Here is a 13,064-nt window from a genome sequence, read left to right on the forward strand (position 1 = left end):
CCTTCTAGGGAGAAGGGTGGAAGTGGTTCTCATGCCCCAAATGCGAGGCTGCTGCCACTTCTGCAGAGACAGACGATGCTGCGGGTCTCTGGGACAAAACGGCCTACTCCCTGTCCCACTTGCAAAACAGCCACCACAGAACAAGCAGGAACAGCATCTACCGGTAGCACCCACAAAACCTTCTACTTGTGGAGCACACACCATCCTGAGTGAGGTTGTACGAGCACACGGAAATACTCACCGATAGGAAATCTGTGGAGGCAGAAACGGGACATGTTCTGCTGTTCGAAGATCCAGCTGAAGAACACATTTCAACCATAATACTGACGCCTAATTCATTTACCATTTTTAGCATCTACCATTTTTTCTGCAGAATGTTATTTATATTTAACTCAAGACATGCCAGAGGATCCCAATCATGACAGAAGCACCGTTTTAACACACCCCTTACAAATGAAAACTTTTTCCACTGCCAGACAGGGAGGCTGGCAGTCACCCAGACCTTTTATTCTTAAATGTTAGTGTTCTTGCAGACCTAAGGTTAATCTTACCCAAGGATGAGAAACTATGGTGCAGTTGCTAAAAATCAGAGTGGTTCCTGCTTGTTTATTGCCCAATATTATAAGGCAGCTTGTCTGCCACATGGACACCACCCAGTTTGCCGACTGCAGCACAGAGCTCCAATCTGTTCTGAAAGCTGTTGCACTGTTCTTCTCATTTAGGCTGGGAATTGGGTTGGAGTTACAGAAAAAAATTAGATTGCCCACATTAGTGAGCGCTGAACCATTAAAAAGAGCACCGTTTGGGTTCCAACAAACACCTCAAAAATCAGCCAATTTCTATGATGATTTCAAGCCTCAGAAGCCCACAGAGCTCAGATGGAAATTGTACACACAGGCTTCTTCAAGGGACATCAGAAATATTGCTCTGGGTTTGCTTCTAGTTTCTGATCAGAGATGTTTTAGTCTCTTTACCAGGGTTCTGGACTGGTCCTGTCAGAAGATTTGAGTCAACAGTTGTCTGTCCCCCAGCTATGAAAGTCAGCATTGCGTCATTTCAGGTTGGCCTCTAAAACTTGAGGAAAGCATTCAAAGTTACTTTTTCCAAACCAGCACATATATTAAATTTTTACATGCCCTAACAATGAGTTTAAAATATCCTGTTGTTGTAAAAATAAAGCCAAATCTGAGATTCAGCAGCATAGGCTATAAGCATAAGAAGATGATGAGAAAATTGTTCTCCCTCTTTCTTACCTTCTTGTCAGCTCCTTCTTCCTCAGCAGCAACTTGCCCTAACCTCTGAGGCTCCTAAACCGCAGCTTCTGCCCCTAAACCTCTCCTTGTCCTCTGTGTCTGATAACACAGTTTTACTAAGTTTCATTCTCTTCAGCTGCTTTTGCCTGTTTTCATTGGGGTACTTAAAGGTCTGATTGCAAAAGATGAAAACCTGCAGCAGGTCCTGCTGCAGGCCAAAGGCATGCAAGCAGGTGAGCAGCAGAAAAACTTTATCAACTGGAAGTTGATAAAACTTCTGGGCTAACACACTGATGCTATATTACTCCCAGATTCAGTTGGCTCAGAAGTAAGAGGAAATCTCATCTGTCAATTTTACCCGTGTAATGAAGAACAGGGTTTGGCTGTGGGGCTGGAAAGCAGATTATGACTCCTGCAGGGTGAAATAAAGCCCCATTGCCAGTTGCTATGGCCAGTTTCAGCACAGCCACTTCCCCTTTGAATCCGGAGCAGCCGAGGGTGTCTGGACCTTGCAGAGTAGCATTCAATTAGCACGTTACTACAGCTTGCTTAGCACAGAGCCCAGTTCTCAGCTGAAAGTTTGGCTGGATTCTTCAGTGATTGGAAAGTGACTTTTATGTGTATGAAAACACCACAGCTGATATGACATGGCATCAATAGTTAATCTGCAGCGTGACATGGTGATAAATTCCTCTGCTCTACAATAAAAATGATAGTGTTCATTTCCAAGGGGAAATTTCCTTGGGTAGAGTTTTGGACGTAACACAGGACTGTGATTCAGAAATGAGTGGGAGATGCATTTTTTGTTTTGTCATATAAGTTGGTCTAGTTTCAAGAAAGCAAATAGGAGCTACAGCGATTTCCTTTAGATGACGCCCCAGATTGCATGTGTATTCAATGTGTGTTCTTAACGTTAGCTTTCTCTAAAAAATGCAGTTATTTCACCTCCAAAGAGTCTGTATGAACAGCGTATTTCAATTTTTAAGTCATGCAGACCTACATTCTTTGAGCTTTCCTTTGAATTTCTGTTATCTCCAGATTCAAAGCAAACTTCAATTTAAACCGGTGAGTTCAAATCAAAATCACATAAAACCATAAAATTCACATGGTATACCTGAAAAATCTGTAAATCAGTTCTGACTGGCCCTATCCCAAACCCACATCGGCTTTGACATCCAGCCAGGTGTAATCAAAATATCTAGGATGTTAGCTGGACCTGAGGAAAAAAACTGTATGGAGTTCTGATTTTTACAACAGAACCCTAACCAGATGATTTTTGCATGGTTCAAAGGCTCACCCCAAACACATCAGTTGAGCCAGGGCTGGAAACTACAGAAAAAGAGTGAGAAAAGGAAGAAATAATTACAGTAGTGGGATTTAATAATCAGCTTTTGCACAAGCCCACAAGTAGCCACCAGCCTTTGGAGCTCCTGACTGTAACTTGTAGGTGTCCCCGCTTCTCTTGCTGTTCAGCAACGCACACTGAAAGGATGCGAAAGCCAGCGACGGCTCCAAGCACGCAGCAACGCAGAACAGTCTCAGGTGAAGCCCATGAAAGTGTAACGGAGCAATTTGCCATGTGCTCCCGTTTATTCTTATCAGACATTCACTATTTCTTCAGCACAGCAGCAGGACACAAAGATGCTGCTCTCAAACAGCAGCATCTTCCACCCCAGCACTGCCAGGATCTTACTCAGGAGGCATAATTCTTCGCATTAGCCCTAGATTGTATTCTGTTGTTATGTTCAAATTCACAGATACATCTACCAGTAAAAACAGCGGCCAAATGCAACCTGCTAGACAGACAGCATAAAGAAACAGTGTCCAAACAACACCTTACACCTTTCGTTTAGCAAACCTCAGCCTCATTATAGCTAAAAGACATTTTCAATCCGCAGCAAAAGCTCCTGTCTACATCCTCCACATTGCTGCTCACAGAAGTGTGAAGGCATTATAGACTGATAAGTGCTTTAACAGACTGTATATCCATCCACCGGAGAGCGAGGTTAAACAAATACAGTAGCCAGAACATTATTGTTGGCTGCACACTCGGGTTCCCAAACTGCCTGTCTCTAACTTGAACCAGCTCGGGCCACTACAGCGAAGCTTGGCTACAACTGCAGGCCAAGGCTGGCCGTGGGGGTGCTGCAGCAAAGGAAAACAATCCCATTCCATGAGCTTCTACCACTGATGCGTGCAGCAAAAGCTTTTTTTTTTTTCTTTTCCTTTCACTGGAGCGTTTTGTTTGGGAGCAGCTGGCACCAGAAAATCAAATTGTCAAAGGCAGAATGTGCACCACACACTTTAGGAGGATCTTTAATATTTTTATTATTATATTAGTGGATCCAACTCAGTGGATTCATTGTAGTTTTGCAGGTTTGGCACTCCTGCAAGGCAAAGCAGGATTGGGCTTGGTAACATCCCCTCCTTCCTTCCCAAGCTGGTCCTATAAATTTGCTTGGACAACAAAAGCACACAGCTAGTTAGAGAAAGCCCAAAAGCAACAACAACAAATCCCTAGAGAACGTCAGCTCCATGAGGAGTTCTCCATCAGAGTAACACTCTGGCTGAGGTGGACAGGGATGCTTACAGGCGCTTCGGGAACATTTCTGATACGAAGATAAACAGGTAAAGAATTAAGCCACAGCTTTTTCAGCCAGCAAGGAGGAAAAAACCACACCACTTTCATTTCCAGCACAGGAGGAGTAGACCCTAAATATCCCCGTACCTCGGCCCACCTCTGCTGAACAGCCACCCGCCCCAAGTGCTGCCGGGGCACAGGAGCAGCTCCGAGAGCCGGGAGACAAGGCAGGTGCTGCCACCAGCGCCGAAGGTTGCTCGCTGAGCCTTGCCCGCGGCTGAAGCAAACAGCCGTGCAGTGGTTAATGTCAGCTCTGACCACATGATCACATTCAGGAAAGGTCAAAAGAGTGATTTTTAATTTAAAAACATCTGTGTGTTTAAAGAACAAAACTTTCTCATGTGCAGAAAACCAGGGGTTTCCAGTGCTTTTATTTCCAGAGTTAAAGTCATGCTTTTCAGCTCTGTTTAGGGTTACGGACCATGTAAACACGCTGTGTAAACCACACGCAACCCTCATCACACAGCGTTTCCACATGCGAGGATAATTGGGGGTGCAAATCTCCCTCTCCCTGGCTCCTTTTCCCTCTCCGAGCTGCTCAGCTTCCCACACCGCACTCCCCGCGAGCCAGCCAGACACCCAGTTGCTGTCCTTCCCTATATGAAGACGTACACATGCCTCTAATCCTAAGGGTATAAGTCTGCTCTGGGCTGTCAACAGGCCTTAATTGGATACATCCAGGGAGATGATACATTGGGAAAAGGCCCTGAATTTAACAGCAAGAGGGAAGGCTGCGGTGGGGCTCCCAGGGAGTGTGGCGGGGGGGCACGGGGGAGAGCTGCATGTGCCGTCCTGGGGAGCCGACTACGGTTACACCCCAGCAGTCAAACCCTTCTGGCTTCCCATCCAGCTAGTCAGCCCCACGCCAGCATGCATTGGTACAGATTAAACCCCGTGGCTTGTTTTTCTTAATACCTGAAGGCACGGCTTGTGGCATACAAATCAGAAGGTTCCCACTTGCTTCACCCAGCTTCTCCCACTGAAACTGCAGAGTAACAAAACTGCCGCCGCGCAAATGAATTCCTCTGTGTGAGCTGGACTGTCCATGGAGGCTCCGAAGAGCAACGGCCACTTGCTTCCTCCAGCCCGTGCACATCTGCACCCAAGCAAAGGTTTGGCTGCCGGGGTCTGAGGATGCCTGTCACTTCCCCTAACCTCAGAACAGCCCTGGTTGATTCAACAAACCCCAAACTCCAGCAAATCAAACCAAAAGACCACTTGGAGTGTTTCATCCTTGATGTCCCAGGCTAGTAGCTGCTCCCAAAATAAGTGACTGAGGGGATTAAAGTATGAGTATTGTCTGTGAGAGGAAGCTCACGGCTCCTTCAGCCTCACTGCTTCCCAGGAGCAGGCTCTGGGAGGACAGACTGGGAGCAGAGGGGATGGAGGAAATCACAGCTGCCGAGGCTCAGCCTTACCCACCAGAATCAACCACTGGGACCCAGTTAAATTTCCACCCAGTGAGGTTTCCCTTCTGCAGCCAGTAAGGGTCACAGCGCACCAGGAATAGGTCCGCTCTGCTAGGAGGCCAGATTTTTCAAAGGTATTTGGAGGGAGAAAGGTGTTAAGGTCATCTCTACCCCCTGCCTCAGCTTCTCCTCTCTGAAAAGAGACTTGTCTTCTCTCCAAGTGATGACGTAAGGGTTAATTACCAAAAAATGGCAACATAAGATCCACTGCTCAAAGTGCTAAGCATGAGGTTTTGGGCCCAATGACCAAAATGGCTAAGCAGAATTCGATGTTCTCCTGAAACCAGTGAGTAGGAACACACACAGGTAACAGTCCCGATCGTGCAAGGGATCATTCCCAGCACACATCACAGTTTGCAGCTGGACACTGAGGCTACGCTGGAAATACAGGCTGGGGGGAGGCTCCTGCTGATAGCAGAGGGAGCCAGGCCCACTTACCAGACACGTGAATCACGTCTGCTTATCGGATTCAACACTGAAATGACCTCAGAGCAGACAAAGATCCTCCAACTTTAAAGGCAGTATTACCAAAAATGAGCACAGATTTGGGGTTCCTCAACAGCTACAGCTCTAACTAAGGCAGCACGAGTCAGGAGAGATTTACAGCAGCTCAAGAGTTTATACAAATGGCCACAGGTTTTGGTTTTTTCCTTTTTAAAGCAGATACTCATTTGCAGGTGGGGACAGAGGGATTGACTCAAGAGAACTTCAGGACAGTGCTGGGTAAGCACCATTCTCCAAAAACCATGCCTTTTAGAGACACTGCAAGATGAACACCCTAAAATTCATTGGCATTCAAAATACAAGGTCTCTTATGACCATGTGGGCCAAAATGCCTACAGTTCTCCGAACAAGTAGTGCAGACAATCCTTCATTTAAAAGAAAAAATAAATTCTCCGCTCCTGGCATGAGAAAGTTTACTTTCAGGCTTAAAGAAACGATTGTGTGGTTTTGGGGATGGCATTCCGTTCTGCTGAAGAATAGCACCCTGCCTGCCTGTATATCTGTGGCTTTGTAGCTACATTACAATCCTGGAGAGCTCTGTTTACATATTTTACGTGTTTTCTTGTGCAGAACATGAAACCAAGTTACATAGCAAAGGCCATTATGGCTTCGCGCTTGCACCCTTTTCCGCTTTCTCCTTCCGATCACTTGTTTCAGTTCTATCCAAAATAATCGGCGGCGTGTTTTTAATGATATTTGACTGGCTGGCAATGCTTCAGGCAGGTTTATTCGCCATTGCACAGGGGAATCATCCAAAAGCTGGTGAAGCTACATGCCAGGGGGGTAGGGAGAAGCCGGCCGGGGCGGGTGTGGGATGAGAAAGGCCGAGAACCCTTCATGCATGAACAAAGCAGACATGTCGACGCATTTATGCAAAATCATTCTGCTCTGAATGGAGAGGGACCCAAGACAAACAACCCGGATGGGATGCAGGAGAGCTATCCCACGCTTATGGCTGGACATGCTCTGCATCTAAAGGCTTGTGAGCAGCAACAGCAGACGGAGAGACTGGCAGGTTGAGGGGCAAGGGCCGAGGAGGGGGGTCTCCTTTCAGAAGAGTGCATGCTAATGAGCACTGCCGCAGTCGTGGGGTCTGGCTTTCCAGCTCGCTGATGCCAGGGGGGTCCAAGCTGTTTTCTATCACCGTGTGTAATCTGGGTGGGTGGCTGGGTGCACAGCTGATATGATCATAAAATGGTAAGTTACTTCCTAAAGAAGCACATAATCCTTATTATTATCCAAGACAATATTCCTTTCTTGCCTTCCTTCTCGCCTCCAGCAACAACAAATGGCATGGAATTCTGCTCTCGTTTCATTAGTGGTAAATGTCTCCTAATCGTAGGAAGACTGGACCAATTTCCGGCACCTGAGGATTTTTGGTTTGACCTTCATCTCTGAAAAGGTCAGATTAAACCTCGCTGAGAGTACTGATGGCTGCTTTGCTCTCTGCATCATCCTTTGTTTCTTTTATCTATTTTCTGTACAGTACACAAAGGGAACACAGTGTACCAGCCTCTGGTACTCACTGTTCTGTTTCCCTTAGATGACTTGCATATGTGCTCTTGAAAAATTATTCTAAAAACTAAGGGGGGGGAGGGGAGTGGAAAGAAAAAAAAATATCCCTTGAGTGTTTGGCAAAATTGCTTGGAATCTCCTCTGACATCTCATTGTGTTCTCTCTGTCCTTCCCTTACACAAATCAGCCAGAGGCTACGACATCAGCCATGGGGTCTGCTGCTTTACTACTGCAGGAGCAGAGGAGCACCGAAAGACGTGGGGACGGAGGGGGAGAAGGAAGGAATCACTGTCTGTCCCAGCAGGGAGCAGGCAGCCAGGTGATGGGCAGCATCCCCTTTCTCCAGGCACTTCTGGATTGACAGTAAGCATAATGTTCTTTCCCAGTCATCTCTCTTCACCTGAGCGTTTTTCAGGTCAGCTTACCTAGAAATCCCAGATCTCATTTTATTTTGCTTCACAGACCTTCCCTTAACACTGAGATGATGCCCCATCCCTAGGAGTGTCCAAGGCCAGGCTGGATGAGGCTTGGAGCAACCTGGTCTAGTGGAAGGTGTCCCTGCCCATGGCAGGGGGGTTGGAAGGTCCCTTCTAGCCCAAACCATTCTGTGACCATTCCTGAGCGGCAGCCATGGCACTGATGTTGCCACACATCCTTGTAACATTGGGCACCTTGCTGTGGACCCTTTGCATGGACAACCTCCTCCAACGAGGCACAGAAGCAATACAAACATGAAAATAAGGACCAGTGAAGTTCCACAAGGAAACAAGGCTTCTAGCCATTTAAAGTAAGGAGTTGGCGGGACAGTCTTTCAGTCCTTTTGTACTGGGAATGAGCAGCCAAACTGTGCTAGGATAAAGTGTGATTAATTCACAAACAGGATGATGAGAAGAGGCTGACAGAACTAAAATGCAGTGGATTTAATGACCCAAAACTCCTCCCAGGTCTCTGCTCCCAGGCAGTGACCCTCAGCAGGCCCTGAACAGTTTTCTTTTCATTCAAGATATGAACACTTCCCTTTCAAGACATCCTGAACTTCCTAGTCCTGGGGAGGTCTAGGCTCAATAAAGCCCAGTGCCTGGAACACCTCTGAGGGGGACTGAGTTTTAATCCTCAAACAGTAGCTTTACCTTTCTGTATTCTGTTTTCTACCTCTATTAAACAGAACAGAAACCAAGCAGTGTGGCTGTGATAAGGCTTAATTAATCCCTGTACGTTGAAAAGAGATGAAAAATATCACTTAAGTCAAGGAAGGAGCATTCCAGCTTGAATTTGCCTGGGCCAGGCTCATGATGCAACTCTCCAGCCTTCAGGCAACTGACCAAATTGGCTGGTCTATAGTATCCAGGGGAAGGCTGAAATAAAGACAAAGTTTTGGACCCTCTTAAACTAACTTCAGACTTGGAGGCTCTGTAACCTAAGCTGAAGCCTTTTGGTGGATCAGCCAGTACTGGAAAGGCACTCAGATGCGTACAGCAAACCTATATTCCTCTTGCAACAGCCTGTGCACAGTGTCCAGTTCATCTTTTTGCAGAACTAGTCTCTGATCACTCCTCATGGTTCCTCCATTAACAGCTTTTCTTAGTAAGATTCTGCCCTCATCCTCTAGAGATTAGTGGTTCAAAGCTGTCTTGGCTATAAATAATAAAGACATTTGCAAAGCGAATCATCTTATTAAAAATTGGGATTTTTTTATCCCTCCAACCACAACAAAACTCTTACCGTTGAAGAGCAACAGGACTTGGCTGTGAATTGGGAAGTTCAAAAAGGGCCACTTGCAGAGCCGACAGACAGACACCCTCCCTCTTCTCAGCAAGATCACCCCAAAGGAAAGGAATGGCTTCTCCATTAAAAGTTGCAGGTTTCCTCTCTTCCCACTCCTGTTCAAGATTACTCTATTTGTTGGCTTTGCTGGATCTTTGGGGAATTATCTTCAGCGTTACATTTATTAGTCAAAATAAAACTGCATGTCAAAGAACTTCTTGATCTTTCCCCTTCCATTTTGTTACACTATTTTCTTACCACCCTTGGAGCCCTTTCTCTACCATGTTATTTCTTCTAGCATTTAGGATATTTTTGTGCTCCCGTCTTTTCCTTTTGTGGGCAATTTCAGACATACTGCAATTCTAGACATCTTTCTGCTGCTGGTGGAAGAATAGATTTGTTGCAGTGAGTCTGGATGAGTGCAATTGTGGGAACTGTAATAGGGGCAGGAGGGGGCCTCTGTTTGTGGGAAAGATGTAATAAGAATCCTCTTCCACAACTTCTTACTCCATAGCAGCCCCTGTGGGGTACCCAGAGGAGAACAGGGTGTGTTAGTCAGTCCGGGAAGGAAAACGAATCCCAGAATCTGTCTGTGCCCAGCAGCCTCTGGAAAGAGTCCCCATTCAGTTAACTGTTATAAATATGGTTACTTGGTCTAAATACTTCTGCAAAACTGGGAGGAAATGCAACAAAAGACATAGCTACTGATAGGACTACTCATAGGACTGGCCTCTGACCCGCCAATGCACACACCAACACCCAGGTCCTGAGCACACCTTGCCGTGACAAGAGTAACAAGGTCAGCAATAAGCCACCTAAAGATCCATTTGTCTCTTCTTTCAGTTCTCTGTTATAAGGGCTCAGAGGGAAACAGCAGATGAATCAGTTCTCCAAAAGCAGGAGTGCCACCACCAAGAGGAAAGGAGAAATGGCATCTCCAGATTTCTGCATCTGCCTGCCTCTGCTCCTCTCACCAAGCCATGGAGCAACCCTCCCAAAACTGGCTGTCAGAGGCTACATGCAAAGGCACATCTGTACAGAAAAGACACTCTAGTAAAATATCCAAATCCTTCCTGCTCAGTACAACCTACTCTAGAAAGAGAGACTAACATATACGCTAACGCACTCACCCAGTGTAAACTGTGGCCAAACAAAACTGGTGTGCAGTGTAAGGGTCAGCATAAGGCCCTGGTTTCCTGAACCGTAAGGACAGCCAGCTTTTACAGTGACCCCGTGTGCCTACCTAACACTCCTCACTGACACAGCTTCTCCGGTGATACTACAGTGAGGACTGTCCGGGTAGGCCATGGGTTGGCTTTTTAAATCCAGGCATGGTCAAGCCCTGGTGTGCTTAACCCGGTGTCATGGGGACATGTCCTGCCCACTCCTGCTGCTGAGGAGGAGGCTGACCCTAGTTGGATACAAACCCGTCAGGGAAATAAGTCCCTGGGGACTTCCAATACAGAAAAAATTACAGCTACTCGGAAAACAGATCAGCCGAAGCACCCTTTGTCTGTCTGTTTATGCCTATTGGGTCTGTCCTTCAGCTAGTATAAATCTGCCCGGCGCTACTGCCTTTTGTAGTCTTTGCCAGCATACACCAGCTGATGACTTAATGCTAGCATCAATAATCTTTAGCACAAGAAAAGCCCCGAGAAATAAACAGTGCTGTAGAAAACCCCATACCACCAGTACATCAACACTGAGAGTATTTCACACACAGTGGATGGCAAGGAGAGGCTGTTTACAAACTCACAGCTAGGGAAAAGAGCAGCCCAAGAGTGTGGAAAGCCCTTATTGCTGAATTCCCCCTGCAGCCGACAACAGGTACTGATCAGTGTCTGCTTCAAGATCTGCGGAGAACGACAGATTAGAAATCAAACTGCAAAAATACCCTGTATCTGTGCTCGCGTTTCTGTGCTGGGGCAATGTTGCTGACTGGTCCCCTTTGGCTGTAAATATGATGCTGTCAGTAGTGAGAATATTTCTTAATCAGCACTGAAGAGTGGCTGCCAGGAAAGTAGAAGTGGCTGTCTATCAGTCTTGCTTCTGCAGAAAGAGTGATTGTTTAAAGGGGGGGGGGAGTTTGACCTTTCCATTTTTCAAATGTGTATCTCTTTGCCAAGACCGTGTCATTCATTGTAAGCATTTTGTTGTTCAAAACAAATCTTACAATGTCAACTTTTTTTTTTTTTTCTCCTGCAGTATGTTGCCATTCATCAGCCTCATATTAACAAGTAAGGACCCAGCATGTAAGATCCATCCCAAAATAAAAAGCAAGTGCAGGACCCTACTTCTAAGGAGCAACCAACTCTTCAGAAACGGGCAATGTCTTAGGTGAACGGAGCAGGCAGGTGTAGGGTGGTCAGTTTGCAGAAGCAACCCTACAATAATAAGAAAGTGCTCTCCCTCTTGTGCTTGTAAACAATCCTCCAACAGTAAACAAGAGCACGCCGGCAGATATCGCTAAGAAATACCACAACAACAAACCAACCTGCGGCGGCTGCTCCTCAGAAACAGCTTAGGCAAAACTATGACAGTGATGCAGAGAAACGGGCGTTGAGATATCTGAGGATGAGAAACATTTTAAATCATGAAGGACATGCTTAAAATGCTTCAGAGTACCTTGGGAGTGCTGGGGCCATTGTAAGAAACAGGGACAGCGATTGAACAGGCAGCATGTGTATTCTGTATGTTGCTGTGCACTGCGCTCAAACGTACCTATCATGGCATTAAACGCTGCTCTGGTTAATCAGGAAACTACCCAGCAACAACACGAAAAGTTTGCACAACACCAGCAAGCACACACAACCTACTCCAAAAGATATCTGGGTGAGGAAAGGTGCTCCTTTCATCAATACAAAGAACCTCCAAGGCTCAATGCTTGTGCAGATAATGAAGCCAAACATGTTTACACACCAGTGATCATTACACGCAGCGATTAGAGGAGATCTTAGGTTAATTTTCATCTCCGCTAGCTAACAGACTGCTGACCTGCTGCCCCACCTAACCTCTCCGGAGTGACAAGTCAGGTGCTTTCACAAGCCGACGAGGCTGTCTCTTTCCTGGGGAAAACAAAGACTTTCCTAACATATATGATTAAGAAGGTCAATGAACCCCATGCATTCAAACTGATGTAACAGGACCAGCTGAGCTAAAGCAAAAATTCCTTTTGCTGGAAGTAAATAGCACACTGTTATCTCCCCAGGGGCCAGGCAATAACAGGAGGCATGTTCCCATTCACTCTGCCAGTGTGTGATACGCTACTGCTCTGCCTATAAATACAACAGCTTTTTTTTTTTTTGCCTTTCTGTTTTTTTTTTAAACACGGCTGTGACAACTTCATCTCATCTGGGTACAACAAACACGCCTGAGTCGTGGCTACACAGCAGGGCTTTCCATCGTGTGTGCACGTGGTGGTGTTTGTTCCACCACGGGACCATACGTTACCTACTGCACGGCGTGGTTGCGTTGCTCCCAGCGCATTAGGAGAGAATCAGGGCAGTTCTCTGCAGCGGCTATTTGGGGACAGAATGCTTGGGGACATGCACGTAAAGCAGCACCTGAACCGGAGACAGCGGGCTTCAGTGGTACTACAGCACGGGGAGCTCGGACAAGGAAGAAGTTACGAAGGCACTGGTAGGGGTCCAGAGGAAAGTTCCTTTTACAGTGTGAAATAATAAATAAGACCATGATAAAAAGGCAATACTGGGCTCGGGATTCTGTCTTGGTACTATGCCAGCGAACCACGCTTTGTGCATTTAAAACTGACCTGGTCATTAATTTGTTACAGACTTGTGCAATGTGAACAAGGCCAAGTCTCTTGGATAAAGATGTTTTCTCTTGCAAGCCAACTGGAAATGCTTGGCTTTTACTATTCACAGAGAAATCTGCTTGTCATATCTGTGACACGGCATT

General features: G+C 46.3%; 1 protein-coding gene across 1 annotated transcript in view; it reads right to left on the reverse strand.

The window, feature by feature from the left end:
• PAPPA (pregnancy-associated plasma protein A, pappalysin 1) overlaps window positions 1-13,064 on the reverse strand; it is a gene marked incomplete at its 5' end in the record, with an annotated part of 102,810 nt that overhangs the window by 56,894 nt on the left and 32,852 nt on the right. The gene's annotated exons all lie outside the window — the stretch shown is intronic.

The sequence above is a fragment of the Eurypyga helias genome, unplaced genomic scaffold (genome assembly GCF_000690775.1).
Source record: "Eurypyga helias isolate BGI_N326 unplaced genomic scaffold, ASM69077v1 scaffold33572, whole genome shotgun sequence".
NCBI classification, from domain to species: Eukaryota; Metazoa; Chordata; class Aves; order Eurypygiformes; family Eurypygidae; genus Eurypyga; species Eurypyga helias.